Source organism: Apis dorsata, unplaced genomic scaffold (assembly GCF_000469605.1).
Source record: "Apis dorsata unplaced genomic scaffold, Apis dorsata 1.3 scaffold_285, whole genome shotgun sequence".
Taxonomy (NCBI): domain Eukaryota; kingdom Metazoa; phylum Arthropoda; class Insecta; order Hymenoptera; family Apidae; genus Apis; species Apis dorsata.
In genome coordinates this window covers 136092-144028 of record NW_006263560.1, presented here as the reverse complement: position 1 = coordinate 144028, position 7937 = coordinate 136092, and the positions used below count along the sequence as shown (strand labels likewise).

General features: G+C 35.4%; 1 protein-coding gene across 1 annotated transcript in view; it reads left to right on the top strand.

Annotated features, from left to right (window-relative positions):
• The window catches only part of LOC102679376 (mediator of RNA polymerase II transcription subunit 15-like), a 94022-nt gene that overhangs the window by 8913 nt on the left and 77172 nt on the right, over positions 1-7937 (top strand).

Sequence of the window (7937 nt, the reverse complement as noted above, 5' to 3'; positions counted from 1 at the left end):
AAAAAAAAAAAAAGAAAAAAAATACATAACGTACTCGACGAACAGAGCAAGCGAGACGATTTTAACTTTAAGGGCGAAGTAAAAAATGGGCCAATAAATAACCGCAGTTCTCCTCCGGTTGAAATAACGAGCAGAGCCCCATCTTGTACGCAAAAAAAAAAAAAAAAGAAAAAAGAAAAAAAAGAAAGAAAAAAGAACCGTTATATATATTCACAAACCACTGAGGCTAACATTCATTTAAAAACTTTCATATTAACAATCTCTGCCTTCCATCTAGCAATTAACTTGAATCGGTTAATCAAGCGGAGAAATATTCCTCTCCACGACGTTATATTCTATCTGTCATCATTTCGGGGGATTCGACGATCGATGTCGAACAAATTGACAACAAATGTACAACGATGTTTACACGGTGAATTTACGCGGAAATGTCAAGAAGCGGGGCGCGGATGATCCGATTATAGGTTTAAAAGTACTCTTACGCGAGAACGAGCCCATTGTTGAACGAACGACGACACTTTGGGAACAAAAACTCGAACGAGAGAAAACTTGTTGTTGTCTCGTCCAGGGTCTTCGCGGACCCGTGGATCGATACCCGGTGATTGATCCCCCTCCTCCCCGCTTTTCTAGGGTACTGGCCTCTAGACGAGGGTCGCTCGTGAAGGGTCTACCGAAAGATACGATGAATTATCCTAAAGGGAACGTGACGTAATAGAAGTTGATCCCGAAATGTTATTTATGGATGTTTCTATCCGGATGGAATTTGTTTTTTTTTTCTCTTCTTCTTTTTATCTTATTCGATACATATACGTGGTGTGCACATCTTCGATAACGTGTTCCTTTTTCTTTCTTCGATTTTATTTAGAGCAATAATTTTTCGAAGATCGGTCGAAGGTTATTTGAAAGTCGTTCGAAGGTCGTTCCAAAGATATTTATTATCTAGCAGTCGAAATTCCACGTGTATAAATGTTATTATCGTAATTATTATTGTTAATTATCGTTAATCCATTAGAAAAGATGGAACACGATATTTTCGACAAAGATACAAATGCTAATTACAGTTAGTTCGAGGATCGAGTAAAAGTTTGAATGCCAAAGAAACCAGTGATGTAGAAAACGAAGTTGGTTGAAATTTCAGTGTCAATTAAGAAGTTGAAAAGAGTGAGGGAGATGATCTTAATCTGTAAGACAGAAGCTAAAGAGAAGAGGCGTTATTGAATTCAAGAGCAACGAGTGAAATTGGATCAAGAATTATTAAAAAAAAAAAAGATAATTTAATTGATTCGATATCAATCTAATAAAAAAAAGGAGAGATAAAAAAATGGTATAATTCAATGATCATAAAAATACATATACAAGTGACAATAAGAAATTGTTACACATCGGATAAAAATATTCCGAATAAAAAAATAACAGAGATTGAAAAACTCGATATATCTCATTCCATTTTTCCCTCTGTTTTTATTATATGCTATTTCCTTTTTTGTTTTTTTTTTTTTATATATATCACAAGTGATTAACTTTAATCGTTCGAAAGCACGATATAATCGAGAATAATCGACAAAGAACGATCGGTGAGCAACAAACAATGATCGATAGAGGAATATTCATGGACAGTGTATACATACAGTTGCTAACAATTCTATCCCAGGAATCAAACTTTAATTCAACTTCCATCCGTTATCTCGTTATCGTTCTCTCAATTAATTCTCCGACGAACAGTTTTCTCGATTTCCTAGGAAAAACAGCTTCTTCGTGAAGATTCTCTTTGAACCTTTGCCATTCTCTTGTTACCTGATCACCTGAAGAGCATCTTTTTCTTTTTCCTTTTTTTTTTTTATCAAAATATCGCGTTACAAAGTAATGTTTCCAGGCGGATACTCGAACAGGCGACCAGCCTCAATTTCCACGTTCAACTTGCAAAATCTCGTTTCGCTATGGTCGCTATGAATTTATAGTTTAATTCAAGCGAGGGGAAACATCATTAAACGTCTTTAAACCGCAACATATTCATCCTCGATCAACGTTAACACGTATTGCACATAGGATTCGATTCAAATTGGAAACTTTGTTTCGCGAACGTGATAAATTATTCGATTCATCGAGAGGAAAAATTGAGGAGAGACAGGGGGGAAAAGAGGGGGAAAGAAAAAAGAGAAATATTCGCAGAAAAAGAAAAATATTCTCTGGAATTGATTTCCAACCGTAGTGGAAATAAAATAAAATGAAAAAGTAGGGGGAGAATTATTGACAAGTGAATATTGTTAGAATCAATGCGTGATTTGTAAATGTTCGTCCGAACCGGTGATAAACGTTCGTTCAATTATTTCGAACGAAGCGGGCGGACGATTTATCGAGTTCGCAGGCAATGTCTGACGAGTTTTTATTTTAATTGCAATTAAATTTTCATTATTTTCGAAACGAGTAATAGCTTTGACTCTCGCGTTGGACATTTCGATACGAAAGTTCGTAAAAACTATGTCAAACGTGTTGAATTGAATTTTGTAGGAGAATGTTTGATAAAGGGATCGATAGACGGGCAAATGAAAGTTGGTTAAAGAGTTGAAGAAGAAGCGTTTCAAATTGCACGAAAATTTAAATTCTTCTGTGTGTTTTTTGAATCTGCTATTTCGAAAAAACCTTCGAAAAATTTAAATACATTATTTATGAAGAGTAATGAAACAATTTTCAAATATCGATCGTATTAAATTCCACGTCCAATATTTGTAAAGATATTCTCGTGTCATTTCTTTTTTCCATCCCGAACACTTCGATTCCTCGATCTAGAACACGGATCATCGTTAAAAATTAAACTTTCATTACTCTGAATACCCTATTGAGTACCAAGAATACTCTCGATTACAAATCCGTCTTTTCTCTCTCTCGAGGGAGGAAGTTCATCGAGGATGAAAAACTTAGCAAATCTTTGGATAGACGGAAGCAGCAACGAGCCGATAAGCAGAAATACAATCGATGATCAATTAATTCATGGACAAGGCGATTTGTTCGATGAAGCTTGGTCTGGGCTTCACGAGAGGTTGTCACGTACAGACGGTGCTGTGGATTACAATGTCGGGCACGCGATACGTAACGGAGAAAGTGGGAAATCGAAATTTATGCTGTTGAGTTAGACAAAGGAAAGGGATCGATCCCTTTTATCGACGGTTTATGCCAGCGATAAATGGCTTCGAATCGTGGCTGGATCAAATGGAATTATTGCTTTGTTGTGAAGAATGGACGAATTTGTCGAAAGTTTTGAACGCCAAAAATATTATGCCAACTATCGAAAACGAAAACGTGCAGATAAACATGAATCATTATAGAAATATTCTTCCATCATATTTGTTATTATTCCTCAATCAATCTGAATAAATATTTATGCGATCGATATTTCTTAAACGAAGAAACGTTATTGTAATTAAAAAAAAAAGAAAAAAAATATGCTTCGAATCGAACAAAAATTGTCTACTCGCGAAAATTCTCGTTCATAATATAAATTTCCACACTGCTGATCGAACAAGATACATCCATTTACCAATACGTCCATTTACCAACTATAGAAGGTAAATATGAAACAACATTAACGAATCGTGTAATCGAACCGTCGCATTTGCGATTTCAGAGCAAAGTAAACTCTAATTAAATTATTTAGACGTGAAATCGAATTATTTAACAAACGTTTACCACAATTTGTTCGTTTCCTGTTTGCTTATAGAGCGTGATTCCCACGTAAGGCTACGTTATAACGAATATCTCTTTTATCCTAATACATCTAATAAACAATTAAATATATCCAATCACATTCTTTCAAAAATTTTGTACAAATACAAATTCAAAGATTCCTGGTACATATCCAATTATATCCAATTATAAATAAGAAATTAAAGCATATACGACTAACTATAATTGATTCACTGTATCACAGTCGAAACATCATAATTGCAAGTATCTGTGGTTCTTACGGTTTACCAGCATTACAGGTGGTTGGCAAATTTCGCGGTGCACGGTAACGAGGGGATCAAGACCGTATCTCCCTTTGCAGGTCCGCCATTCGCAGTAAGAAGGTTCCCGTTTACATTTACTTGAGTCGCCAGAAATTCCAGGTCACGCGTGTGCCGCGTGTTCACAGCCTTTGATCGATGAAACGTGAACGGATAATTCGCCGACCAGGATCCCAGAAAATCCGCCAGGAACCTGTTTCGACGGTTAATGAAAAGACATTTGCACAGCTGTCGATCGCTTTCGATTTCTATCCAATGATTTTCATTTATCCCTTTTTTCTTTTTGCTTTTCGATCGAGCGAGCATACGAAATTGAAATTTTCATTTTCATTACTTTTTTTCTAATAAATATTAGAAATATCATTTAGAAATAACGTTATATCGCAATTTGCAACGCAATTAATTATATAGATATGAAACGGTAGACGTAACTCTTCTATTCATGGAGAAAGAGACATGATGATGTCTAACTCGTGTATCTTTCGTGTACGTGAACGAGCGTTATCTTGAAAGTTCGTACAATGCGAAAATTTTAACAACATTGAAAACGCGTGTCTAACTGTCTGCAAGACTTGGCAGAAAATTTCGAAGTTACGGAGTTAACACGTGACCCGTTCTAATAATAAATCCTTCTAAAATAAAGAAACTCTGATAATTCTTTCAATATCTGAACGATTCTTGAATTTTCAATTCAAGAAATTCTTCCAAATTCTTTGAATCATATTAACCCCGATGGAAATAAAAAAAGTTTCCAATTCGATGATAATAATCTCGGATCGTATCGGCGCCATTTAATCACACCCCTCAAAACAGCGTTCCAAACTTTCGAATGAAAAACTTTAAAAACAGCTACACCCACCCTCTCCATACATATTTATCATTACCCATTCCACGATTCTGGAATTCAACGTTCCACCCGACGATCCAAAGCAATCATCTTCAAATTAATATCCCCCTTATATCCCTCGCAAATAGCCCCTTTCTTTCAACCCTCCAACCCCGCAATCTTCGATTCGTAACCCCGTTCACCTCGAATACAACACCCTTGATGCACACGCACACGCGGATACAGGGACGGACAAAGGCACGGGCACAGAAACGGGCTCTCAGAATTTCAATTCATCGCTTCTGGCGGGGAACGATTGCGCGTTAAAAGTTTCCATTCATCGGCGCTCGATGAAGCATCCCTCCCCCATCATCCCCACGGTATCCGCAGATTTGCTTTCGAAATTCCATAGGCGCGGCTTTGAATTATCCGCAAGAAATCACCTGGCAGGTCGGAAAAGGATCGTCCCGGGGAATTAGCCGCGCGAGCAGGCCGTATCATCCCTCGAAATGCTCGCACGAGCACCGAGTAGGACACCGTTGTCGAGCACCTACAAGGAGAAAATGCATTCCACCATTCCGCCCCGCTATTGTATTTTCCTTTTCCATTGTTCTCCCGCGCCACTATCCATCCCCTCCACCCCATCCATCCATCGTGGCCTGCGTCACACGGTAATGATCACCGCTCGTCGCTGACATTATTTTAACACGCATGCGACACTCGATACCCCCAATCCCTCGATTCTTGAGTATTGACGTCGATATTCGACGTGGATCGTCTTTGGACGAAAAGAAAAGAGGGAATGAGGAGAGAAAATTTTTTTAGGCAACGTCACGTGCGAGGAAATTCTCTTTTCGAGGAGGAGGAGGAAAAGGATCTTGAAAAGTTGGAAAAAGTTGTTAGAAACGATTTCTTTCGATAGTTTTATTTATTCAGATGATATTCTGATGGTTTTTTTAGGGTTTGGATGGCAAAAGGAGAGAGCGGAAAGATTTTGAAAAAGAAAAATTCGGCAGAAGATAGTTTTTTAGTAACTAATATTAGTTCGAAAAATTCTTAGGATTTTATGAATTAAAAAAGAAATGGGGAAAGTTGATTATTTTTGCTTATTAAAAGATTAATTTTTGTTTGAAAAACAAACGTTAAATTAATTCAATGAAAAAATTGCTCGACATTTCTTGAAAAAGAATACAAATTCGTAATGTCCAGTGGAAATTGTTACTTTCAAGTTACGTAGAATTAAAAAAAAAAAATGTTCAACACTATTTTTACACATCGCTTGAACAATGCGAAATCGTTTTATACATGTATACATATATATACATATACGTGAAAAAGTAAATCAATTTTAAAATAATCCTCCCCCGTATCGTATCATTTTATACAGTTCCTCCAGTGTAAAATTCAATATATCCCCGGCCAGTCCATAATTCCGTAATCTCCGAAACATCCCCTAAATCCTGTAGACATTGTGTACACGATCGGCTCGATATAAAATTACCAAGAATAATGGTCGCGAGGAATCAGGGGTGAGGGGATTTTTGTTGCACGAAGGCAACCCCCGTCGGGGCTCGTATTTTCCAAAGGAAGGGTCGGATACGTCGGAACGATACAAAGTTCCATGCACTTTCAGTTTTCCGCATGCGTCTCTGTCCCATAAAGCATGCATGAAGAATCCGTATTCGAGGACTCGGCTTTTTTTTTTTTTGCGAACAAATATGTACACACCGATTCGTCTTGTTTCCGAGAGGAGCAACTTTTCTTACTTGTTGTATGGTTGACCACGCGTCATTCGAAATTCTAAAAAGTTTCTAGACGAGAATGCGGAGAGAAGCCAGGATTATGCGACGCGACTCGTGTATTTTTATGTAATATCGATTTCTTTCTTGGTTGAAAGTTTAAACGTTTGAGATTATCGATCATGTGAATTTTTTGGTGCGAGGAAGTTGGATTTGTCTTTTAAATGTTGTAATATGTATCGATTTTTTTGTCTTTTTATACAATGTGGAATTTAATGAATCCATAAATATTCTATTAATCACTCGAATCGAATATTTTAGAATTTTTATTTTGAAACAGGTTTGAGAGTTTTTAGATGGATACTATTAAATATAAACTGTGATCGTATATTTTTATCATCTGTATAATTGATTATTTATAAGAAAGGATGGGAAGCGAAATTTTTCTTGTCTGGATTTATGATCTCATAATAATTAAATTTGTTGATATTTAATAAAATTAATGAAATGCGTGAAATATTCATGGAGTTGATGGAATATAATATAATTCGTTTATATGTCCGTGGAAATTTTATGTAATTTTCTTCGTTGATGTACATGAACACTGGTGGCGAAATATAATTGCGTTTGTGACTGCGTGTGAGGGACTAGGGACTAATGACTAGGGATCCCTAGGGATTAAATAGACCGTGATTAAAGATCTGCAAACATTTAATCGTGAAGATGATTCAGTGAAACTTAAATGTGAAAAGAATTCCAGTTTTTCGCGTTTGTAAAATTGTCTATAAATAAAAAAATGTAATCATTGATCGATCGTGAAATATTGAAATTATCGTCGTTTTTATCAAGTTTTTTTTTATAGAAGTGCTGTAATTTCGCTTTACGATCAATATTACGATCTGAGTATCTTGATTTAATGTGATTATATACAAGTGTTACAATCTTTTTTATAGTAAATTAAATTTTATATGCATGTTGAATGTATAAACTTGTTTTTGTCATGATAAACAGAAAAAAAATTATCCTTTGAAGAATATTACAGACAAGAATAAACAGACTTGAACACATTTTAATCGAAACAAAGTTAAAAGGAATTAATAACTTGAAATAATGAATTTTTGAAATATTTTTGAAAGGAATTTTCCAAATATTTCATTTAAATAATATTCATAGTTTAATAGTAAATGTTAGAATCAATGAAATAAAAATGTGAAACGATAAATTCTTGAAAATATTAATAAATTGAAAATATTGCATTGACAAGAATGAGATGATAATTCCTCTTTTAAAATTATTGATGATAACAATAACATCAATTTTCAATTACAAAATTGTCGATTGAATTTAATCGACAATCCCTTTTGCAATGAT